Raw genomic sequence first — 27,283 nt, 5'->3', positions numbered from 1 at the left:
ATGTACAAGTTGAAAGTGTAGTCCATGCTGCAAGCCTCTTATCCTTGCTCTGTGTTTTTAAATGGTATGAGCAGAAAGCCTGAATGTAAGTCATCAATTCTTAAGAATGATGGTTTGTAATATATGTTGTCTATCATAAAGCGAGAAAAAAATGCAGCATCGTATCTGAAAATAACCTGCCATTATGACCACAGACACACTTTAAAAGCATGTTTGAAATAGGTTTTTTTGTTGTTGTTGTTGTTTTTTCTCACTGTTAAAAAACTAAGGCTGCAACAGTCAATGTGTACTTTAATCTACAGAGCCAGTTCTGTAATGGATAGCTGCTATCACATTTTTGACTCTTATCCCTAAATGGCGTACACAAGTCACAGCTAAGGATAGACACTGTGTATGCTAACTTGCACCTGATTCTTACTGCTAAAGAAACACCTTTACTTAAATTTATGGAGCAAAGCTGTCTCATTTTGCCTCTGGCTCCCTGTGCCAGAAATAACTCTCTCTTTTCTTTTCAAAGATGGGGAAAGAGACTGAAACATACACGACAGCTTGTTTAAGTGGGACTTCAAATGAGTTTGAGGTAATATTCTCAGTTTTGATGGAACTTTGTTCATTTTATAAATGTATTAAAATCCTTAGGCATCAGTATTCGTTCGCTAAATTCTTTCATGAAACTAAAATTCCTGCAGACACAGATGTTTAACCTCACCCTCTTCAATGAGACATTCAAGAAACACCTTTTTTTAGTCCCTCAGTTTTGTTAGTCTGTGAAAAAACATGGATATTGATGTTCAAGGCCACTTTCTCTGGAAGGCTCATAGGTGGAGAGTATTTGCTTTTGGAGAAATAAAATTTATTTAGGTCTGGATGGTGTGAGTATGAAATCTCCAGCTAGTAATGCCTTCTTCCCTTTTCCACTCCTTCTTAGGAGTTATTCTATGGATCTTTTATATCCTGCATCTCCTTCATACTTTCCAGGAATATCCTAAATTGGAAACTACGGAACTATTTACCATTCACATACAGAGCTGATATAAAGAATTACTCAGCAGAATCAGAAATGAATTTTATTTTATTATTCTATTTTTCCCCAGTGCCTAATATGTTTATTCATTTTTGCCCTATATTTAGTAAGACATTTCATTTGCTATGTATTCTTCCAAGAAAGCCCTAAATAATTTCTGTGATGCTAGGATCTATTGGTAGTGCTGCCTTGTCCTCCCTTATGTCACAGTCCTTACTCTCATCATTCACACTTCATTTCCTCTCAACTGTTGCATCTTCTGTTTTCAAAGTTGGGACTGACATGTAATGTGTTTTTTTGGTATCTCATCAAATAGGGCTCTTAGCCTTAGACAGGAAAGGTATATTAATATTAAGTAACAATAATAGAATTTTGAAGTTTGACAGTTCAGCCACTTTTGAATTATTCCCACAGGGAGAAAAAAAAAAAAAAGCCGTAACTAGATTTTTTTACTCTGATGTTCAGAGAAGTTAAGGGAATGAGGATTATTTTTTAATCTCCTCATAAATCCAAAATGGTTGAAAGAATTTTGTTCAAACTTTTTAAAAAATCACTTTAGGAACAAGTCAAAGAATGCTTTTTATTAGTAACCATGTAATTTAATGTAAAGAGGTTGACAACTGAATTGAGACATGGGATTAAATTTAAAAATATGTTTGAGCACACTATCCTTCTCTGCAACAACAAGAAATTCTTTAGTAGCATGTGTCCAATCTTTCACTTAGAAAGGCAACTAGTGTCGAACCTGCTATTTTCTTGATCAATGAAAACAGTTTTCTGCTGTTGAACCGATAATAGGCATTTATTAGACTAACATGAAGACATCTTCACCAAATCTATCAGGAATCCAGTATGTAAGTGGAGTATACAAGTTATTTACTGGCACTTTTCCCAGGAAGCTTATTTATCATTTCAGCAACAAATAGCAACTACAACTGCTTAATCGAGCAATATTTGTGAAATGTCATTTTAATGGAGACACATTCAGTCACTGTCAAGTGACTTAAGTGATGTTCTAAGAATGAAATTTGATGCTGAGTTTCCTACTGATCACTGAAGACATTTCAGCTCTGGTATTTCAAGATGGAAGATATTTAACTGTGAAAAGAAAGAAATATATCAGGCAGAATTTGCTTGAGTCAAACTCTGAAATCTAGCTTTAAGTAAAGGCATGTGTCACAGTGTAAAACTAAAGTCTTCTTAGCACTCTGTAATTGATGTAGGACTTTTTCTGATGTGGGGTTGGGTACTTTTGTGTGTGTTTTTTTTATTCTGTTTGTTGGTTGTTGGTTGTTTTGTTTTGTTTGGTTTTTTTAATCAAGATTAATGTTAAGGTGAAAAAGTTATTGAAACATACTGAAGTCTGTGCTATAGTAAATTAGCTTATCTTCTTCTGCCATCTTAGATATCTGTGAGTCTGCTCAGCTAAGAATGCTACAAGAACCTACCTCTGCATGGCCACACAGCCGTCTCACCTCAGTTTCAAGTTGCCATGGTATACCATGGACTCTCCTAGGCTTTGATGTATCAGTACTCCCTTATTATACACTCTGACATACCAGTTCTGACTGCTATGGAGGTACAGAGTTAAGAATCTTTCATGACTGTTTCTAGCACTTTGATTCCACCAGGAATCAATGTCTTTAACATAACCACCTCCTTAAAGATAAGAAAACGCTATGCCCATAATCTTAATCATGCCATGGAAGAGATCAAGAAGCTTCTCATGCAAGCAGTTAGAATTGGGCACACAAAACTGTAATACTTAGATATTACATTTTGAAAAAAGTATATGCATGTTATTAGTTTTTAAAAAGTGCATGATTAAAATATGCTATCTTTTTTTCTTTGTTTTAAAACTAATTTAAAGGCAGCAGTCTTCTATGAAGATGTCATTAAGAAAACTGTTATTAAATAATTCTATAAAATGTGTCATGGATTATCTCAGTAGAATATTTAATGTTTTGGGATTTCCCTTTTCCTAGTACTCACAGGTATGTATGTTAAGATGAATGAAACTTAATTTTCTAAGAATTTATGTTAATACCACTACTGTATTTTCCACTGCTACAACAGAAATAGTAACACAAACAAATGTATTGCTGAACATCACATCGTAAGACAGAATCCTAATGCTGTGATCTTACAAGCTAACTTGAAATATAATGCTGCACAAACTGTGAACATATTGAGATAAAACCTAATTGTACCCTCATCTTATTATCTTAGGACTTCCTGAGAAGACACTGCTAAATTAAAAAGGCCTACCAAAACACCTACATTGATATCTCATTTAAAGCCCTTCTATATTGTTAATGTGAGTGAGAAAATCTCTTGACCACAGTAACTGATCTTGACAATCAAGTCCATAGTGTTCAATTTGAATGCTTTGCATGGGAAGATGTATATTTTACACCTAGGCATGTTAAATAAGCTGAGGCATAAACAAACATGGTTAAACTGTTTTATTAAATTCTACTGGATGAGAAGAGTTGGATTAATAGCCCTGAGCTATGAAATAGGGTCCTTTCATGTTGTTTCTAAGAATGGTTTGGAACTCAATTTTGTGTTGCTATAATATTTTCTATAAAATATATGTTTAATTACCAGCAGACTAGCCCCATTTTGTTCTCTGGGAATATCATGCAGCAAGTTCCTTTGATGACTTGAAATGACTAAGGCTTGCAGGACAGGAGAGCGGTGTATGTCATTTATATTTGCAAACCTTCGGTGTAGTGTCCTTCACCATCCTTTGACGAAGATTAAGACATTCTGATCTAGATAGATGGACTATGAGAGGTGTGAAAAGCAGACTGTATCTCTAGGCTTACAGTACGTGAGTAGAATTCTTCAAGGGTCTGTTCTAGGTCCTGTCCTTTTCAGTGTTTTTCTCGATGATGCACTGTGGTCCGCAAATGACAGACATCACTCTTTTCAAGCCTGCGCACAGCAGCAACTGGGGGAGTAAGTTGATTTGTTCTTCTGTTCTAGAGCAGAGCTCTTTGAGTCTTTGAATGGACTGACTGTAATTTAGGCAGTTGCTAATGAGGGTTAGTGCGCTGGTGCTCTAAAATTTGATACAAATTAAGTACCTAACTTGGGTGAAACTGATTCCACCCTTAGTCATTAATGGCTTATAACGATATTCATTTTACAGAAAAGCTCACTTAGAATTTGAGTTAGCAAAATCTCCCTGGGTTTTTTAAAAGCAGCACAAGTAACTTGGATGGCTGTTCTCTTTCATTTAAATTAACTCTTAGGCAGTTTCCTCAGGACAGAGGGCATTGTTCTTTTTCTGCAGTGCCTTGGCAATATAATCCTAATTTGTGAGCAGGCTTTCTATGTGTTCTCTTCAATATTTTTAATACTATGAGTCATAGTACATAAGATGATAAATATATTTATTAGTAGAGGAAATGTTTTCACCTATCAACTACTCAGGTAAAAATAGAGAAAACATTTAAAACATTTTAAAACCATAGTGAAGTATCAATTTTTAGCTCATTGACTTTATACTCAGATCATTTAGCATTACATTTTCTGCAGTTTTCAGTTTGAGAAGGCGAACAGGTTAATTTTGTGTCTGAGGAGGTAAATTTGGCCTACATATATCTGTAGCATAAATTTAAGGAAAATATAACATGCACAACTAGCTTAAGAAATTATTAGATAAAAGTTCATAACATTCAAATGCTAGGAAACTGCAAATAAAGTTGTCAATCCAGATTTCCTCTGAAATTCCAGAAGTATTCTGTGATGAAATAATTAGTTTAAACAATCATGTTTTTAAAATTTACCTTTACTGTTGTGCAGGCTGGAAATTATCCAACGAAATGAGCTTCTTAATCCCTTGGCTGTTTAATATTTTACCTTCCTTACTTTCTTCATTAGTCTTTTCTGGTCTGTTCAGCCTCGAGAAAAGAAGACTGAGAGGGGATCTTATTAATGTTTATAAATATCCTAAGAATGGGGATCGAAGGGATATAGTCAACCTTTCTTCTCTGTCTGTGGGGACAGGACAAGGGGAAATGGCCAAAAACTGGGGCACAGGAAGTTCCAATATGTTTAGGAATTTTTTTCACAGTAAGGGTGACAGAACACTGGAACAGGCTGCCCAGGTTGGTTTTAAATCCTCCTTCTTTAAAGGTATTCAAGGTATTCATCCTGGGCACTTACCTAGGCAGCCTGCTGTAGGGAGACTGCTTTGCAGAGGAGGTAGACTTGATAATCTCTCATGGTCCCTTCCAACCTCTACAGTTCTGTGATTCTGTGTCTATCATTCAAAGAAACTGAAGTCAGGTGGAGTCTTTCCACTGGTTTCTAGGGGTTAGATTGCTTCCCAAGTGAGATGGTAATCCAGGAGATGGAAGAAGAGACACACAGAAACTGCAGGTCACAGAAAAAGAGAGGTGAAATTGTCCTGTTGTTTCTTGGGATTTCCTGCCTAAGTGATTCTCAGCATAAGACATATACTCTGAAGCTAATGTGTCAATATCTTGAATCCATTTGGTGGTCACTGTAATGGCTGCAATCATCAATCCAATTAGTATTCATATAGATATCTATGATGTTTCATTACAATTTATTTTTAGTTAATGAACACCTATATTAGACTCATACTACACTCATTTTAGAAACTACTTATAAGGGCTAGCCATGACATTCAGTGGCAGCCAAGTTCTGAGCCTCAAATTAATTCTCAGCTTCCATCAAGCTTTCCTGCTGGGAGTGGAAAACTTCATCCCTGTAAGATTGCTGCTAGATGATGGAGAAACTACAGCTCTGCTTTTGGGCCAAAAGTGATACAAAGCCCATTCAGATTTTGCCTTGGGTTCTTTGCTCAGTCACACAGTACCAGCCCAATGGCCCTGTCTCTGCATGCGGTGAGGCAGATGAGGGAGCTGTTTGCCAGGAGAAGGGACTAGCAGGACGTTCACTTTGTGCAACCAGTTCTCCCAGGCACAACTGAGACGCAAGCTGTTCTGCTCACTCTGTATTCAGCCTAGGATAGCCATGCCCCTGCTGTTGTAGGAGTCAGGCTGTCAGTCCAGTAAAGAAAGCTGCCTCCAAAAAAAGTTACTAAATTGCCCTAATCACAGAGCTACCTGACTAATAGCAGACTCTTTTTCTCAAAGAAAGCAAAGATCTCACAAATCAGGTGCTCAGTACTCCTTAGACTTTGAGTGATGATCTGACAGCTTTCCTTCTTCTAGAGCTTGAAAACCAATAGCAGAAGGCACAATTCTTGATTGTTTTCATAAATAAGCCAGCAATTCAGTTGCACTACGCTGTATTTATTTGTTCTTAATTGTATTTGGTTTTGTTTAGTTTTTTTGTTTGTTTGCTTGTTTTTTGTTGTTTTGTTTGTTTGTTTGTTTGTTTTTGTCCTGAGCATCTATCTTTCTGTTCACTTGCAGAGGGTTCTTGCAGAGTCTGTTTCTGGCAGCATTTCTGAATGGAAGTATAGTCAGCAAATTATCAAAAAGATGCATATTTAATTTGTATCAAAATGAATTAGAGAATAATACGTGATGTTTACATATCACTTCTGACACACAAATTGTGGTGTGTATATCTGCTAATACTGCATACAAATAATTTTGCATGAAATTATTAGTGATCAGAAATTATGACAGTGAAAATATCAGTGATTTGGTCAGGACTGACTCTCTCTGTGCTCAGTTGTTCTGTACTTCTCTTAGTTGCAGCTTTGCTTTACTTCCACCACATCAGTTACTGAGTACCTCCAGCTGAAATTGAGGCTTTTCAGAGGCTTTGTTATCTCCAGGGGAGGTCCTACTGATTCCCTCTGTTCCCTAGCACCCCCTTCTGTACTCCATTTACTCATATAAAGCAGTGTTGTTGCAGCTGTTAACTATTCACTGTGATTTAGCATCATGATTTTATCCTTTTGAGCAAGCCTTTATTTGCCTTTGAACTATTTCTGCCCTTCATTTCTCAGTGAAAACTATTAAATGCTCCTATGTACCTTTGTTGCCAATCTCCCTTCAAATCAGTAGAATCATAGAATCATAGAATCCTTAGAGTTGGAAGTATCTGCTGAAGGCCATCTTGTCCAGCTCCATTGGAATGAACTGAGACATCCACAGCCAGATCAGGTTGTTCAGCCTTGCACTGAAAGTACCAAGGGATGGGGCATCAACCACAACACTAGGCAACCTGTTCCAGTGACTTGTCATCCTCACTGTAAAAAATTTTTGCCTTATATCTAACCTAAATCTACCCTCTTTGAGCTTGAAACCATCTCCTTTTGTTCTGTTGCACAGACTCTACAAAAGAGTCTGTCCTCTTCTTTAGCAGGATCTGTGGTGATAGAACAAAGGGAAAATAGGTTTTGTATGCTTAGAATAATCTATACCTATTAGCCCATCTTCATGCTCTACCTTTTTCACTATTTTCTCCTTACTTTTCAGTTCAAAGGTTTAACATTTTGTTAGTGAATGGTTGTGTCCAACTTCTTTTACCACAATTGGTGGAGCATTTCCCTTTGTTTTTCTCCAAAAATATTCCCAGATCCCATCTGTTTAAGGCATAACTTCTCATTTATCTCTGGGTTATCACCCTGACCATACCGATTATTTCTACTGTTCAGTAAGATGTAAGCTGCCTCCCAGATGGCTCAGAATCCTCGCTTCTAAGTCAGTTGTCTATCATCTCCCATTGTCTTTGTTTTGCCATCTTCATTCCTCCTTAGTTGTGTTTCAGCCACCTCTGTGCTTTCTGTGCCTTCTTACACCATGGAATAACATTCAGAGCAGATCCTCAAATCTGCAACTCAAATTCCAGATTCTGACGTCTCCTGTAATACCAACCAAAAGTCTTAAGGACCATCACTGTGGTAAATGCAATTTGAATTTTGTTGTGAATTAGCAGGGGAAGGATATAACATTGTTTTTTTTATATTGTGACTCATCGTGATACCACCTCAGAAGGAAACTTCTTTATTAAAGGGATCGTGTCTCCAGTAGATATTTGGACAACACCAAGCACACTGTAGGTGCCAATGGAATACAATAACAACAGTAATATTAACAATACCCAGAAAACTTTATTAAGAAACTCAGGTATCCCTCAAGTTAGGTACTGATCCATGTAAACAACTGTTGTGTCATGCACTTACATGAAAGGCCAGATTTAAATCCTCTGAAAAACCACAGAAGAGCTCACATTACATTTCCAAAAAGAAGCTTGATTAAATGTCAATTTAGTTTAAGGCCTGAGGGGTATATATTTAAAACACATAGGATCTTTTAATCACACCTTGGACCTTTTGTATGGTTGAATCCTTGTTTTTTTGTTAGGTGCTATACACAAATTGTTCACTGGTGCATTGTGATTTAATGCCATGTGACCATAATCCTTGCATGCAAATGATTACCTATTTGATATTTTTTTAGTTTTAAGTATGTACCACATTTATACCACTTCCTTCTCTATTTAGATGGCATTCTGAAAGCTTAACTCCTTCCAGTGTTTAATTTTTGCTCAAGTTATGTCGGAAGATGTAATGATTTATAAGCAGTTTTGCTTTTGGTTTTAAACATATAACTGTTCTTTCTAAAATATTATGGCATTAAGTCCATAGCAACTTTAAACATTTCAGTGTTTGCTTCGAGGCATGAGGAGACAGTGACACAGCTCATTTCCTCTGCTGAGCTCTTTTTGCTGCCTTGTACAACACTTATTTCAAAGCACGCCACAGCTTAGAACTGTCGTGATCCCCATTAATATAAAATCATTGACCTCTGCTCCCGCTGGTGCGACTAAATTACATTCTGCTGCTCAGCAGCAGCCACATATGGGGCCAGCTCTTTTAGTCATGGCCAGGTGCCTTGATGGCAGCACAGCCCCTCCTACATGCAGGGCTTTTCCTTTAATGAGGATTATGCACCTTCAAAGATTGAGGAAACCCACTCCCGGGATAGCAGCATTTCTAATGGCATCTGCTCTTATTGAAGACAATAACTCAGTATTGCAGGAAGCTGGGGAGAGCTGTTCCGTTTTTCACCCAGTGAGGGTCTGGGAGTGCTGTGTTCTCCCTCTACTCGTGCAAGCATAGCATCAATATCACATTTTTATGAAGCCCTGTAGTGTTGTTAAAACAGTATCCCCCATCGTGTCAAAGCCTGGGTGGGACGCCCTCCCCCATTCATTCTGCCCCCTGCTCATACTACATCAAAATAAAGCACACCCAGCATAGTTTTACAGTCTTCACATTACCATGTTCTTGAAAACAAAAGGAAAAGATTTTATAAGACTGATCAGGATTGACTCAGTTTGAGCTTGGTCAGCTTTTCTCACTGTGTGGTCTTTCTCGCTCTTTTCCTCTGACCCTTCTCTCCCACCCCACACCGTGAGAGACAGCATTGTGGGCCATAGTACACTTCTGCCTCTGAACTCTTTGCACTGCAAACAGTTAGTCTGTATACCAGATCTTCCTAAACATGGAGGTGTTCCAAATGGAGAAGTTTTATGTCTTGCAGTGAGATACAGACTGAATTCCTGATGTCTAAAACATCTGAAATATCACTGGAAGATATCTGTACTCATTTTGAGTTCAATCCTGCCAAATGTTGTTAATGACATTAAGCTTCTGATGATGTCAAAATGAATTAACATTGCTCAGCCCTTTTCTGCTGGGACTCAGATTCTTATAGATATTTTCATATGATAGCAGAAAAGTTTGATGCAAAAAAATGTTATACAAGAGAACCAGAAAATCCTTTATGGAATGTGTGCAAATACATCTCTTTTTTCTGTCATTAAGTAACTCTCCGTTAAGGACTTTGACAACAGTGTTTGTACTGATATCCATCATTATTTTGTTATACCTAGGCTATTGCACAATTTTTATTTTATTTCAATTTCACAATTAATTTAAATCTGATGATATCTGTTATTTCTGAAGGGTTCTTGAGTTGTGCAGTACAAAGCAGTCACCTAAAATAGCAGTAAGGATCAACTGCAATAAATATGTGGTAAATATATTCTTTGTTATTCTCTGTACTCCCAGTGAATGTTAATGCTGACCAAAAATGATAAGGAAAGCTGAAGATTTCGAACTTTTTTGTTGGTATGTACCATTAGTTTAACTGTGGCTAAATCTTTGTAATGCAAAGGACCAATTCCTCGCTCTTCTTTTGTGTGCACTTGTGAGAGGGGGAGGAGGAGGTTTTTAATTGTGTTTTGTTCTTTCTCAAAGGTAACATCTGGATTAACAACTTGCTTCTGAAAGCTGATACTCAAACAGGGTTCTTTCTTTACTGAGAGATGTCCTAACCCCAGTCACACGACCTCTAATTTGGCTTTTCTCTTAATCTCTTCAGAACTTGCTGAACAGAAGCGAAACTATGTGCATGCTAATGGCTCACTTTCTGCGTGCTCCCCTCTCTCCCTCAGAGTGTCTGGTGTGCAAAGCTGAGCTGGAACAAAGATACACTAATTATTCTCCATTAATTTGTCTGCTTGAATGGTCCTAAATACCAGAGTGATTAATTAGCGCGAGGCAGGCAGGGCAGGATGTCACACCCTTCTCTGCGTTTAAGTGTCAGCAAGGTTGAGCTCAAGTGTTGACAACAGCATATCTTTAATTTTCTCCAAGAAGAAAAGTTTAGTCAGTACAATTAATTTGAGCTTGGCTAGCTTGCAGGAATAAATGTAACATGGAACAATATAACTGCTGCTTAGGCAATTTTTTCCATCCTTAGGGTACAGTAAAAGTTTTTGGTAAATCAGTTATTGAATATTGTTTTTCTATAATTATTTCAATTTGGTTTAATTACTTTTGTGCATTTTGCAGTTAAAAAGTGGATCATAAAACAGAAATTATTATCTTTACTGAATTCAGAGTGGGTATACATGAATAGATAGATATGACAGGTGAAGTAAAGAGAGACAAGCAATGTCAGTTCAGATTTTGAATAATCTAAATTCAGTGATTTTGCCTTAAAATGTACATCAATGTCATTTAAAAATTGCAGCTAAATTAAGTAAAATAGCTTGATATTAAAATAAACCTACTTCCATAATATTTCACCCGGGATCATCACTTGCCTTTGCTGTCTGCTTTCATATGCAGCTGTTAAAAGAATAGTCTATACAGTTTTCTAAAATTAGTTCCATAATCATGCTGAGATTAATGTATATATATTTGTGTACTGTGTAAGAGTATTATTTTTGTTTAGCAAGCATGGTACAAAAAATTAAAGTCTTGCTTATAGTATCTCTGGTAGCCATAAAACTTACTTACTGCATTTGCAACTCCTTGTGTATTAGTTTGATATTTTAACCACTTCTTGCAGACTATTTTTTTCCTTGAGGGAAAGAGGTATAAATGCAGAGACCGTAGACAATAGACAATGCCTGTGAGCTTTTAGCAGTTAGCCTCAGATGGCCCTAAAGGGGTGAAAGCTGCAGAAAGAGTTCAATGTCTCCTTGCATTGTTAGTTGCCATTGTTCTCCTTGTCAATTAATTCCCCGTAAGAAAAGTTTGACCACACTGTGGTCAAAACAAGATGTTTCTGTGTAAGTTACTTTCCACTACTAGTCTGGGAAAAGTTAATCTGAACAAGGAACATTTATTAACTCCGTGAAGTTGATAGAGCTTATGCATACCAAGTTTTGCAGTCAGATATATGTAGTAATTAACCATGAATAAGTCAAGCACTGCAAACATTATGGTAGCCACATGGCAAGAAGCAACAGACAATTTTGACAAATTCTGACACGAGTTACCAGTTGCTAGTTCCCTTTAAGGTCAATAACAAGAAACTAGGCATGTGAACTGAAGGTCTTAGCTATGAACTGCAGACAACAGAACCTTACAAAAAATGAAATAAAATAAAAGCCCATTTGAAATACCACATTTTTTCTTCCTCTCATTAAGATTTTCTTCTGTCTGCTGGGCTGCTTAACTAGGATTGTTTTACATCAGAAGTCTGTGAATTGCTTACTCTTTTCTCTGATCAGTGAATGATGTTGAGAAATTATTGTCCCCTATTTATGGCATTGGTTTTTGTTCTCTTGTGCTAAAAGTAGTTAATTAAATTTTAGGAACTAGGTTCTAGGCTTGTCTGCTTTCTGCCCTCATCCCAAAATCCTCACTTGCCTTATGCACTGTGTACAATGTCCGCGACTTCCAGTAAGACAGCTCTGTAATGAGTATAAAGTCAAAATGTCTTGAAAGAACAATGTTAAAACAGAAAGTCAGCATAATTCCAATCTTTCAAGCTTTTGGTCTGACCAGAAAAGTGGGACCCAACTATTCAATTATGCTCTCTGTTCTTATCAGTGAGTACTATCTTTTGAGGTCTCTCCCAAGCTGTCTTTCTGTAGGCAATGTTCTTCACACTTTCCTACTTAATCAAAACACTAGTATCCATCAAGCTGTTTTGTGAGAGAATCAATTCTATGTACTACTGCTGGACTGTGCTTGTTGGTAGTGACCCAGTTAGGATTTTCTGAAAGTTATTACATCAAGAGCTGGTCCTATTGCTCTCAAGAGGATCAAACTAAATCAGAAGTTAGTAAGTCTTCTAAAGCTGTTTCAAAACCTCAAATTACTACAACATAGGATGAGATTTCACCAACACATATTCTGTCTATCTCCTTGCTATCTAGTGGCTCTAAAACAATATCTGTGACAGAGAGGAAAGCAAATATCATAATATCACAGTAATTTTCTCTTAATTTCTGCCTTGCCTTTATTTTCAAAGAGCCACTCTAAATACAAGATAGTTGCCTACTACAGTGAAAAATATGAAATATAGGAAAAGACCTTATTTGCAGCGTTGATATTGAAAGAAATCTGTTATATATTGGTGCATTGAAAATGTTCTATAAAAGTGAAAAAGTTATTCCATTTTGAAAGGTCAGTACTGATGTTAACTTTTCTGCTATGTCAGTGTTGGTCAAACGAGTCTTCTTGGCATGTAAGAGAAAATCTGACTGTTGCAGTCCTTTCATTCTTGTGTTGCATTTTCACATAGAAAAGCTACCTTCTTCCATGTGGCAACTGAAAAGTCCATTCTCTACAGAAGAATATAGGATCAAGGTAAGAGATATCCAGCATGTAAATGGTACAGAATCTTGCTCATAATTTTCCCTTTGTAATTAACATTTTGTAAGTTTTCTCTTTTCTTGTCCCTTAGCAATTGATCTTAATTACGTACTGGATAGTGTGGTAAATAAAAGACAAAATGCAACTGTTTTTCTGGGGAATATCTGAAATGCATGCTAACGTTTAACCAATTAAAAGGCTCTAGACTACTGCTGCACAACAAAGTACTCACATGAAACATGGTTGAGAGAAGCTAGTCCTTCAGTTTACAGATCAGCTACTAATAAGGAATGCCTAAATACGAGACAGAATTCCAGTGCAAATTGGCAGAGCTTCATTGACTGCAGAGAAGCTGTATTGATTAGCAATACCTGTTGAATCCACACCTGCATGAGATCTCTATTTTTCTCGGCAGGGTGATTTTGTGTATGTGTACTTCAATTGAGTGAGCTCTGGGAGCTAGAAAAATAACTACAGTTATCTCTTTTGTCTTGTTCAAAGCCAGGATCAGTGGCTACTTGGAATCGACAGGTCCAGCTGGACTTCCCTCAAAATTAGGGTTTGAGTGTGTTTTCTTTCCGTGCAACATCTCCATTAAACAGCTGTCACTGGTTTACCCTGAGCACCCTAAGAGTTTTTGTCCTAAACTCACCTAAAATTGAAAAGAATCTCTAGAGGAGGCATTTCAGGTTTAGATGTCAATGAAATAATATGCTGTACATAAATGATCAAAAGAAATAATGGATGATAACAGACTTTCTCTTAATTTATAAGTGTTTTTAGAAGACTGGCATTCAAAAATCATCCTGCCCTCTTGTTTGTAACAAGGTACCGTTCTAAAAAAACATTTAAACAATGTGTGTGAAATTGCGAGGGCTCAATGGCTCAAGGCATCACTGAGCTTCTATAGAATTTCCATTGCCATCCATAGAAATTGCAGGTTCTTATCCCATTATAGAAGAATAGATGTCTAAATATAGATGTGACAGTTCATCTGATATCCTCCTTCCTTGAAATTTTCATTTTTTCATTCAAACCATCTTAATTTTGAGCAAGTTGTAGTCTTTAAAGTGATGTCATCATCATCTGCCCCCTCCTTAATTAACCTACTTACGAATATTTGTTTTCTGATAGTGCTTGAAAGATGGATAATACTTACAATCATATTTGTGAAACAGAGTCTGAAGTGTATTTAGCTTTATCAGAGGAACAGGTGTACTATCCTGAAGGCCTAATTGTTCAGAATTAGTGGAATGAGAATGCTATGCTAACAAGATTTAAGAGGCTGTTGGGACACAGAGTAAAATTAGTTCTCCTGGACTGCTGAATATTTGATGCTATCATTTCTGAAGAGCAGGAGTGCAATAGCTTTGGCAACTTTCTTGTCAATGAAGGCATTTGCGTGAGTTCTTGGTCTGAGAGTTTCATCTCTAGCAGAGAAGAAATGGTGATTTTGATAAGATATATTAGCCTTTCTGATTACAACATACACTCATGTAAGAGAGAAAGAGATCAGTTCCTTTTCCAGCATGTTATTTATGACATCCACATATCACAAAAGTAATTTGAACAGGATTTGATTCACATGCAATGTTACATTAGAGAAATACTAAAAAATCTATCCATCTAGTTTCTGTTACTTATTTGCAATTCTTTTATCTTCCTCTGTCACAAAGTACTCCTAAATAGATATGATTTTATGAAATATAAATCTCTAAAATAGGAGGATCTTACGTATTTTTTAAAAATTTCCATAAATAATGCAAATTTGCAAAACAGCTAATTTTTTTTATTCTCAAAAATTTGTGCATTATTACTATTAAAAGATGTAATTAGGAAAATTATTTTTAATATTGATGCAGAAGCTGAGTGCAGGGAAGATCATCCAATTTTCTAGGATCGTAATGGAGAATGTATACAGAGGAAAGCAGAATACTTATGTAAACTAGTCAGTGATGCAGCAGACTTGAGTGCAAAATATGCAGATGGCAATATATAACTCTGAACACAGAGTTGGTCTCATTCCTCTCAAAAGGAAAATTCACATGTGATTAGGATCTGACCAAACCGTCTCTAATAGCTCATGGAGCCATCTTCTTTAATGGAGACAACACTGTAGCATACTAATGTTATCGGGATCTGACCAAGTACTGCCAACACTTGGAAATGCTCTTGGGAGCCATTTGGGAAAGTTCTTATTATTTACTTGTTATGTAATACAATCATGAATGTTTTTCCTAGAATCATAGAATCATAAAATGGTTCGTTAACATAAAGCTCAAACATGCTCTTTCCCCACATCTCCGCATTTCTATGGTTTCCGCAACAAGTTAAAGTGACCAAAAGTAAGATATGGGACTTGGCCTTACAACTCCATTACTACGGAAGAGAAGAGGCTGACATTGCTATTAACTGAGTTTTTTCACTCAGTGATAGGTGTTTCACTCTACTTTTACAAATATTAAAGTTCTCCCATAGTCATGTCAAGATGGAAGTATGAAAGTAGGTAGCTTGTTCACTGTACATTCACAATCATGGTAAATTGCTGTTGTGTTGTACTCATCTGACACACAAATGATCAAGTTTAGGTAGAGATAATAGAAGAGTTATATATTTGTAGAGGTGGCTTTGACTATATGCCAGAGAGCTAATTATTTTACAGGTAGAACTAAAATCCTGGGAGCAAGCTTTCAGTGGGAATATGTGCATACTCTGCTGCATGTCCAAGCCACTCATACTGTGGTACATGACCATACCCATCAAAATCAATTCCCTGATTCTGAGATTTTTATAAGGAGGGAAAAAAAGACAACATTCTCACACTACTGCAGTATGTAGCAATTATTACTCATAGAAGGTAGCACAAAAGCTTGTGGAGTTTTTAAAATTTGGGAGTTACTTCAGCAAGACGAATTGCCCAGAAAGTAGAGTGAGTGTGTACTGCATCGTTCTGACAAAAGTTCCCTTGGCAGTAATGCAGTTACCAGATGAGAAGACAAACCGGATTTTTCAATAAAATGTGTGTATATATGCACAATAAAGTAGTCCTTATATTTTACATCGAGCTACCTCAGGGTCGTGGAAGGTTTTAGCACAGTCAAAAATAATAGCATGACTTTTATTAGTACGAAAAGATAGAGTGAGAGACTACTAATTAGTTTTCAGCCTGAGGGGCATTTTTCCTGAAATGACTACTAATTTGATCATTGTTGTGCAGTTCACAGATGTACATGAACTTATATCAGTGCAACACATGATTAAGATCTAGACTAAAATTTTTGCTTTATTAATGGTTTTCAACAAATGCATTAGAAAGTGCTAAACATGTGGGTATAGGGATGATACTGATAGTACTCAGAAGGCTGAATCTTTTTGGAAGTAGCTAGCCTGAAGCTTTTTCCATGTGATATTTTTTGTTCATGCAGTGAGATATTAAGCCTACAAGAATGAAATAAAATCCCAGTGAAATGAGAATTTGTTGATGTTGTTTTAGATCTATGTGCAGTCATTTTGCTAGAGCTTTTCTTTCTTTTTTTTTTTTTCTCACTGATCTGACAGATCTATGAGCCAGTTACTTTTGTAGGTAATTATATAATCAATACATAATACTCAGATGTTTATGTATGTAGGTATGTAAGTATATATATATATATATAAGTATTTATCTATATATATATAAATATAAGCATACTCGTAATGAATCTTCCCTCAGAAGTGACAAAAGATCCTGGGAATACATTCCAGGCCTTAGCATTTTTAATACACACTAGCATTTTTTGTACTTCAGCTATCTCCTCATCTTTTCAGACCACATGCACAAGCTATTTCAGTTCTGAGAGTCTGAAGCAATCTGAAAGGCCTTACCCTAGGTTAGGAGAAGCTTCAGGATGAAAAGCAACACAAGGACAATTAGTTTGCATTTTCTAATTTTCCTTGTAAAGTATCCTCCTTGCTTTTCCTGACAAAATGGTATCTTCCCTTGCTAATCAGGACACGAAACTTTAATGTACAGCATTTGGTCCCCGTTGCTGCATCTCATTGTCTGTGTGCTGCAAAGTTGCGTCTTTCACCCAGCTGTGACAGGTTCCCAAAAGTGGTACAAGTTCTGTCATGTATTGATATGAATATTCTCTGTGTTGCAATTTGAATGATTCAGTTATTGTTATTATTATTAATGCTAGCCTTGGCAAAAATGGTAGAAGAAATCCCAGAATGAGAAAGCAAGATATCCCAGAGAATGGTCAGGGTATTTAGCTGTCTTTTTATCCAAGGATATGCATGTTCAGTGAATATTTGCCTTCCCTCACCTGGGAGAGCAGCAGCATTCCCCAAACAGAGATGAATCTACCCTGCAACATTCCCATTCTTTACCTAAGCACTTATTGACTTGCACTTCTGTCTGAGTCAGGGGGAACATTTAGTTATTTTGCTTTAGGAGCATGGTGAAATGAGAATATTTGCCTCTCCTAGCACTCTAGATTTCTAATTTGTTCCCTCCTCCTCCACATACTAAATCTCCTTAACTGACATAGATAATCACTGTCTTTTGGGGTTCCAGCATTGATCCTGCCTGCCTCTAATCACTGCTCACCAGTAAAAACCAAAAGTAACTGGTTCTCTTTGTGGTTCAGTCAGACTTACCAGCAGAAAGAGATAGAAGTACTTTGTGTGTTTTTCTCTGCTTAGCTTTGGTGAAGAACTGATTTTGCAAAACATCTGCTTTTTTAATTACCTACTCTTAATCATAGTATCATAGAATGGCCTGAGTTGAAAAGGACCTCAAAGATCATCCAGTTTCAACTCCCCTGCCATGGGCAGGGTTGCTAACCACTAAATCAGGCTGCCCAGACCTACATCCAGCCCGGCCTTGAATGCCTCCAGGGATGGGGCATCCACAACCTCCTTGGGCAACCTGTTCCAGTGTTTCACCACCCTCTGTGTGAAAAACTTTCTCCTAATATCTAATCTAAACATCTTCTGTCTCAGATTAACCATTCCCCCTTGTCCTATCACTATCCACCCTCATAAACAGCCATTCCCCCTCCTGTTTACATGCTCCCTTCAAGTATTGGAAGGCCACAATGCAGTTTCACCGAAGCCTTCTCTTCTCTGAGCTAAATGAGCCCAGCTCCTTCAACTTTTCTTCTCAGGAGAGGTGCTCCAGCCCTCTGACCATCTTAGTGCCCTAAAAGAAAAACATTCCACAGATTGCTTTCCAGTGACACTCTTTATGTATGAATTCTATCTAGAAATGATTTTAACTGGATTTTTAAAATGTTTTAAATGAAGTCCTTGGGATATATGGTTTATTCTGACATTAATGGGCAGGTCTCAGGGTCTAATGCACTGATGTCAGAACCCCCCCCGCACACACACACACACATGCTTCTGTCTGGAATCCAAATCAGAAGACTGCAAGTAGGCAGAAAGCCAAAGATAAATCCTCATATCCTTGTTACAGGAGAAATTTACTCAGAGATCCATGTAAGCAAAGGACAGCATGACAGGCCACTATTTCTGGGATAGCACAGAGAGGTAGCACCATTCTTAAATGTTCCTGATTCTTAACACTATATCTAATTTGTCTTGGGTCTTAATTCTGAAGAGTTAGGGTGATGAAGACAAGATTTAGAGCTGCCTTTTTGTCATTTGGCTTTTCTCATCCTAAATTTGCCATTGTCACAAAAGAAAATCTTAGTTCATCTCCTTATCGAGTTTCATTGTTGGCACCTACAGTTATCTGCATTTTCAACATTTTGCCTTTTGGGCTCTGACACTTTAAGCATGAGACCATGATGGGACATCCTTAACAAGCACATCTTTGGGGAGAGAATTCAGTCTATTGGTCAGAATGACTGTGATCATTTTGCTTTATACCCATTTTGTTCATGACAGAAATTATTTATCTCAGTCATGTGGTAGTTGAAAGCATCACTGAGTTACATGGTTACATCTATCTGTGGAAAACAAAAGTAAGAATGCTAGCAGAGGAACTGCTATAATCAGACATAGCTTGGACTGGATGATAGTTAAAGTGAATTCTCTGTTTCTTGTGTTATGGACACTCTCTAAGGACTCTCTGTGAGGTACCCATAGATCTTGACATGCAGCTCCATATCTTAGACTTTGAACTGTCCTATTATCTGTTGTAGCCTTCATTATCATACTCAGTGTATGTTCTGAAATGTAGGACCTAAATAGCAAGGTCCCATCTGAACCTTTCAGATGCACCTTTTTCTGAGAGACTTTACTTCAAATAAATTAGATCCCCCGAGATTTGAATTGCATTATTCTTAAGGAGAGCTATCACCACAAAAAACTGTGATATACTGATAAATATTTCATTTTAGTAACTTTCTAGTCTATTTTATGTATATTTTAAAAAAATATATAAATCACTTACTTCAAAAGATGAAGTTCATTTTTTAACTTTTGCATTTACAGCTCTTGTTTTTCTCTTCCAAGAATCTGAAATAGATGTAAAACTAATGACTGAATACTGGGGAAAAAAAAAAAAAAAAAAAAAAAAACATTTAATCTAAACAAAAAGCAAAGGCCAAATTCCCTAAGAAATGTATCCCTTCAACTATGCTTGAAACTAAAATATAATTTTACAGTCAATCAAATAAACTTCAGAGTTGTGTCACAGGAAGGTGAAACAAGTCTCAGTGCTATGACTGATGTCATATATTTTAAAGATATCTATGGCATAAACAACTCCCTTCTAAACATTTTCTTCAAAAATCCTGTTTTTAGTATACACAAAAGTATAGGGCAAACAAATGAAATTAACGTTTATAATAAGTTCTCTTTTCTACTTCCAAAATCTGAGGAAAACAGAAAATGTTAACTGAAGATCCTACTGTCTTGAACTAAAAAGAAGGAATAAAACAAGCATATGGCTAAAATTTGTATGAATTTGCTTTCTCTGTTTTTAATCATTCAGGAAATGAGGAAGCACAGTTAAATGAGCAAAATGGCACTCTTCATCCAACTGTACTTTGATTTTATTAGCACTTTCACACTAAAATAGCTTCACACATAATTCTACAGTAAGCTCAGTAATTTTGTGGTATGTTTCCACCCTATAGCAAAAATGGCTCTAGGGTGTTGAGTGGGGATTATAAGCAGAAGTGATAGGTAGGTCTGGCCCTGTGAAACTGATGGACATTTCAACCATTTCTATTTTGTCAAAGACAACTGAATCCCTAATATTGTAAATTAAATTGGAACAGAACTGTTAAATTTTGGAGGAGAAAATAAATGAGGCTACTTAAAAATGTTATAACTGAGTAGACTTGAGGGTTTGAAAGACTGCTTGTAAACAAACATCTCTTTGCTGAGGGCCCAATAAAATCTAAAAATGTGGGACAATTTCATGAAACTAAACAAGCAGGAAGTGATTACACAAGAATCCAAATAATTTTGCTGTTTGGATGTTCTTTAAAGATGTGAATAGCTACCTTTGCTTTAAAATTCACATTTTTGAACTTTGATAAAGGTTCTTGATGACAATTTGGTGCTGTTTTTTCCCTCCAAAGCCATATGGTTGAGAGAATTAAGTACTGTCCTGGGAATCAGGACTTTCTCACTCCTCCTCTCATCTTCTCTGTTGATGGGTCTTAATACTTTCTCTACTTTAAACTTTGGAAACGCTGCTTAATTATGCTATGCAACAACCCAGTTTGCAAACATTAATTAAGCCTCATAGCTCCCTTGTGGTCTGAGACAGGTAAAATACCATTAGTCTCAGATAATAGGGAAAATAAGGCTCAGAGGGGTTAAGTGGCATGCCCAAAGTCACAGAAGCAGTAGTATTTGGATTAAGATTATAATTCAAACTGCCTCTTAATCTACAAACTCTCTCAAGCAAGACCCACATAGCAATGTGAGTTCATCAAGTTAAAAATCAAGCAACAAGTATTTTATATGTTCTGAAAATACAGTACTGTTAGGCTGAAGTTAACTCAGCTGAGCCTTACTGATTAGTGAACCACACGCAGACATCACTGTGATACTGATGAAAATAAGCAGAGTGCAAACAGGGTCTTCTTAAAGACATTTCTAAGACAGAGAGTTTGTGTACAATAATGTAGAGGGCATAACCACAGGGGCACACTGTGAGGCTGGTGTTTCAGAGCCCAGACCCTCAGTGCATTTCCAGCTGGTGCTCAGCTCTGTGAAACACAAAACTGATTGTCCCTGTCTGGGAGGTTATGGGGAAGGGTTTCCATCCTGACAGCTGACCCATAAAATGAATGCTAGGAGAGGCTGCTGGGGAAGAAAACTGGTGACTGCTGCACTCCTCTCCTGCATGTGTCAGCAGGGGCATAGTGAGAGGACCCCATCTGCAGAGGAGATTTGCTGCATACCCACTCCTTAGAGAGAAGCCCCATCTGCATCTGGTTTCCAAGCCAATTGCTCCCCATAGAGAGCCAAAACCAAGAACTGATACAACAGAATGCCTGGGACTTTACAGACAGAAAGGGGAGAACAATATCCAGTGTTGAGATTAACATTAACATCGGCTACAAAGATCAGGCAAACAGTAGAGTAACTGGTATATTTACACAGTATTATACTCTTTCTTCAAGAACTGCCATATATTCTAGTGGCCACAGGAGAGTATTCTGGAAATATGCAGAGAAATCCCAGCAAGTCACCTAAGTACTTTCTCTCATAGATCTCCAAACATTGCCACACACTTTCATGGTAAGAATATACAAGAAGAAATAGCACAGCTGCACTACTATTCCTGTACAAACTATTAAGTAAAATATTTCCTACAATTCATAAACACAAGTAGGTTTTTTATCCTATGAATTTAGTATGCACATGGATCACTCCGAAAGTAATGTCTCCTATGTATTTCCACAGAAACTCCAACAGATACAAAGAGCACAATAACACTATTTGATAGAGCAAATTCTTAGCTACAGTATACTATTTTTCAACTACCATTATCTATGCATTTTGGCCAACAAAGAACAAGAGCCTGCATGCCACTCTTGTTTAAATCTGTATAACCATCCAGAACATAGTTTATCATTCGCATTGCTGCTATCATTATTGAAATGATAACATGGCACCTCTCTGTGCTCGCATCTAGTGTTTGGTCTCCATAAATGTTCAGCAAGCATCAATGAATGCCAGTGGGTGCCATATTTTCCACATGGAAAAATTCAGTGACACACTTTTGCTTTATACCCACTTCCATATCAGACACCATTTTGTTAGATTGTCCCTCTGCTGCCATCTGCCACATCACAACAAAATTTAGCAGAATATTAGTGGATGGGTCTAACCTCTCCTACTGTACCTGAGACTTCTGATGCTGCGGGCTGACATAATAAAATAAAATGCCTTATTTTCAAAGCAACCCTCATAGATTCCATTTCTGCATGTATTCAGGCAGCCAGTTCGTAAGTTCTGCAGGGACTATGCTCATGCCTTGTTGACATCCTGCCCAGTTACCTTGTTATCTTCTTGCTTGTGCTCATGAGATAGATCTTTAACAGATCTGTGATGCCTGTATCAGATTTATGAACTGTAGCCTACAGTTCTCTCAATAGACAAATTCAAATAAATCTGTGGATCTGAAGATGAAGGTACAGATAACCCTGTTAGTGGCAACCATCTGAGGTCCCACTTAAAGTAAGGAGACATATGACATGTCAGAATGTGGTAGACAGTTTAAAAAAATGCAAGCAGATTCAAGCAAGTGAAGATAGTGTCTGGATCAGTTCCTCTGATATTTCTTTTGCCTAATTTCAGTGTCTTCAGGACATTCTGGCAGACTAGATTGGCAGAGATGTCTTAAATGTCACAGGGAATTCCTTAGATATCTTGTCTTCTGGATGTCATGAAAGACAAAGAATTGTTAGTGATGTGCCATAACCATTAGAGGGAGATTACTTCTCAGAGGAAGTGAAAGACTTGGACCATCATATGATCACTACATACGTTCTCTCTTTTCATACCCAGAATTTGTCCATCTTTACATGCTGTCATTCTGATGGCTCCATCTTTGGCCAGTTACTTGTACAAATGCTATCCAAGTAGAAGCCATTTCAAAAGTATTCCTGGTTTGAACAGGAGTATTTGGTCCTTCATCAAGTGATGAGATTTGCTTGCACCGGTTCCCTCAGCACCACTGTCTCTAAACTTGATTGCAGTTACTCTGTTCACACCTCACACCACATCCTGTGACATGGCTACATTTTTGCCAAGTTTCAGAGAAGATCTTGAAGTCAGTAACCATTTATTTATTTATTTATTTATTCATCTATTTATTTATTTATTTATTTTCAACAAGCTCTGGCTAGCTGCTTAATGTCTCCATTATCTTTCAGTAGATATTTCTTTCATGGTTGCAATACTACCAGCAAAGGGACTGTAATAGCTGCAAGGATTTCCTCTGATACTTAGACCTGAAAATATTTCTTCCTACCATCACTCATATATCATCTTTCCTAAAGTTGTCCTTGAATCAATTCACATGTGCTGCTTAAAGCCATCTCATATTTTGATAATTAGAACCCTATTCATTCTTTTTTCTTTACCAATCAAGGCTAAACTTCATGTCCTGAATGCAGTTAAGCATATTTTCTCTGTCAGTTTAGTACTAATTCATGCCTCATTGAAACTAAATTTAAGACTCAGATGAGAAATGTCTGATAGTTTTGACTATATAAGTGCGTTTCTGATTTGCACCAACTGCATTTTATCAAAGAAAGGCCCGCTCTATTTTGTTCAGTTTGAACCAAGATGCTCTCTCTCCCTTTTTGAATAGCAACCTTTAAAGATTTATAGGGCAGCAGCTTGGAGTTCACTAACTACACCAGAGACACATGAAATTACAGTTCTGATGGAAGGTGTGAATTCTGACAGCATCAGAAGTTTCAGAATAAAACTAGGAATTTCACTCAAATCTTCAGATAGTTCAATTCCCAAAGTGAGTTGGAATGAAATAAATGGCCACTGAAACATAGACAAAGCCCCATATCACTGTGGGATTTATCTACAGGGTAAGTGCTTTCCTTGAGATGTAGCTGAAAGAGAGGAGGAGCAGCCAGGGGAATACCTGGGGACCCCATTCATATGCTGTCAGTAATCTTTCTTCAACAGCAAAGAATATAATTAGAAATAAATGCTGAGGGCAAGATGAACTGCTATTTCATGCTGGAGATACAATTTGTAATTAGAAGTTTTCCTGAATGTTTTTTAAACACAAAGATTAGTTTTCACGGGAAAGATTAAAATAATGTCTCTAAATGTGTATTTTTAATACCCTTCGTTTAACTCCAGTAGGCCAGAATGGGTTTCAGCATCCCCTCCTTCTCCAAGTTGCTCACAATGGGGAAGTGAATGATCCTGAAGGAAAAAAAGAAAAAGAATAGGAAAAAAAAAAAAAAAAAAAAAGTGTTAAGCATTTGATGGAGTTTAATTTAGTCATGGCCCTTTGCTAAGATTTTGCTACTGTGTCTGTCATGGGCACGTTAATACCACTCACTTCTCTCTTACAACTTCAAATATGTTTGTGTCTTACAGGTTGTCTTACATGAGAACTGCTCACCAGAACAGAGAACAGCCAATGCCATGCTTTGTGCAGCTAGGCTAAATCAAAATAACAGCATCCTGACAAACATTTGGTAGAGAGTGTAATAATTATTGGTTTGGTTTTCGTTAACCTCTTTTTGTTTAGTCAACATTAAGTCAATCCACCTGGAGCTTAATACTGTATGTTACTATAGTAACTTTACAGCCTATTTGATTGTGACAAAGGGCTTCATCTCTTCCATTTCATGCTCCTGTGTCGACCTACTCCCTCCCAGTGTTTTATTATATCTGTCTTTAAGAGTATCTGCAGGAGCCACAGCTGCTGTGCTTTTGTAGCAGAAAGCAGCTTTCACTGTGTGAAATACTCTGCTCTAAAAGGTCTTACAGGCTGATGGCATTATTGAATTTCAAAGCAAAGACAAACAGCATTAAATTGTTTAAAGCTAATACTCATGTTTTGCTGTATACTATGTTTTTTGTTGTTGTTGTTGTTTTATTTTATTTTTTTTCAGAATGGAACACTATATAATCACTGGTTGATGCCCTTGAGAACAAAACCACAAAATAAAGCAATGTAGAATACAAAAAGACTTGAAAGTAATTCAGTTTTCAAAACAAAACAAAACAAAAAAATGTGTTTGGGGCTCAGAAAAAACATTAACTCTAAGAGCTGGAGTTAGCAGTTTGTAAAATGAAAAATTGGATAATGTTCTATAAAGAGGCCAGATTCTTCCCTGTTAAACCACTGCAAAGCCATTGATTTTAATGGCATTACTCTACATTTATACCTTTATAAGGCTGCGTACTACAAGACCCATGAGTGTAAAATATTTAAGACTCTCAAACTGTCACCTGTTCATTTTACAATCTTGTTGTTATATCATACTATAACCAATCATGTGGGTGATTTTAACAAACCACTGTGCAGCTATTGTTTGGATGGCTAGTGCAGCAGAACTCCTTCATTATATTGTTTGTTCCTGCAGTTTAAATTTACCTTGCTCTAGCTTCTGAACACAATTTATTCCTTACTGGAGCTCTTTTCCTCACTACTTTTTACAGACACTGATATATGTGCAAAAACATTTTCCAAATCTATTTTGTTGACTCCATTCAGACCTGCTCCATGCTGTTAATATTTATCCAAATTCGAGAATAAAGCATTTTTCCCATCTTCCTTTTTCAGACGTCGCATTTGTTACAAACGCTTCTGAATAAAGCTCTGTGCATTTCTTTGTCATGAGCGCAAGGGCAATGCAGCACAGCCGAATTTCAGCAGAGTCCTGCTGCAGTTGTGTTAATTGTTGCACTGGGAGGGCAGAGAGGACTGAATGCTGCCTTGTTAACTTGCTAAGCAGCTGGTCAGCAGGGTAGTTTGATTCCAGCAAGGCTCTTGACACCTCTGCCAAGGGTTATTGATACCTCACACACCCCAGCTGAGACAGATTGTTTTAGTCGTGCTTCATATCCATAGCACAGCCTGTAGTTAGGAAAAAAAGTGATTGACAGCTCACACCTCCTGGGCCCTTCTTACTACCAGACACAACATCTGCTATGCCCTGTGGAGCAGTGAACCAACACACACTGAGAGAACTGTTTCTAGCATTGTCAGGGTTGATTTTGTTTAACCCTTTCTGGCTGCTCTCTGGAGATGCACATAGGGGTTTCTGTAATCCTTTGCACGTGCTTAAAAAGTGTGGAATATTTGACAGAGTAAACAGCAGAGAAGACAAAACTTGTGATGACGAGGAAACTGTTGGGCCGTTGATCCTCAGAAAGGAGATCAGCACACACTGGATTGCAAAACAGAAATGTTTTCCCCATTGTTGCTGCGTTGCTTATTTACAGACAGCACCATGGCTGAGGGTGAAGGAGCATGGCTCTGAAACATGGCCTATAATTTTCATGATGCAACTTTCATGATGTGCGTTCCCCGATACATTGGGGAGGGGGCTTAACCATGAGGATAAGCAAGTCTGCTTGCTAACAAGGTGCCTCTGTCAAAGCACACCTTCACTAAAGATTGGGTGATATCTACAGATACCACTGTGCAGCTTTATGAAAAACACTCCAGAGATAAAAGATACTGCTCATTACTTTCAGAAAACTAGCCTATAATAGACTTGGCAACTGCAGCATCCTTGCTACAAATGATTGCATGTTTGATTACAAATATGATTCATTAAATATACATGCAAGAAGCTTTTGTAAACTGTCTTCAATATGGGGGGAAAAAAAGAAAATATTAAAAAAAAGAAATGTTTTAAATATTCCTCAGAAGAAAGATGATGGTTTTAGAACACATCTGACATTTCTGAAGGACTGATGTGTCTCGGTTTTGGACAGCTTCACTTTTTATTTTTTTTCCCCTAAAATAGAACCAGAAGTATTGTTGAAGCCCAGAAATGAATATTTTTGTTAAATCTTATTTACTTTCATGATATGAGTATAGTCAGTGAGACTTTCATGTAAAATGTTATGCAGAGCTACAGAAACTGTGTAGTAGCAGATCAAAAGGACATTTTGGTCCTTTTATTTTCATTTGGCTACAGACTGGCTTCCAACCAGGCTGTCATGCTTCAGAAAGGATTCTTGCCAGCTATATTATCTGTGTTTACAGT

General features: G+C 37.1%; 2 long non-coding RNA genes across 5 annotated transcripts in view; both read left to right on the top strand.

The window, feature by feature from the left end:
• LOC107311917 (uncharacterized) overlaps nt 1–27,283 on the top strand; it is a 97,863-nt gene that overhangs the window by 39,387 nt on the left and 31,193 nt on the right. The window lies entirely within an intron of this gene.
• On the top strand, nt 13,029–25,836 carry LOC146761447 (uncharacterized). The gene is made up of 2 exons (XR_014944153.1): nt 13,029–13,097; nt 24,654–25,836. It is a non-coding gene; the product is annotated as an uncharacterized LOC146761447 (long non-coding RNA).

The sequence above is a fragment of the Coturnix japonica genome, chromosome 3 (genome assembly GCF_054131305.1).
Source record: "Coturnix japonica strain WE chromosome 3, WE-NBRP24, whole genome shotgun sequence".
Taxonomy (NCBI): domain Eukaryota; kingdom Metazoa; phylum Chordata; class Aves; order Galliformes; family Phasianidae; genus Coturnix; species Coturnix japonica.
The sequence above is the reverse complement of the archived record's forward strand: the minus strand, read 5'-3'. Positions and strand labels throughout refer to the sequence as shown.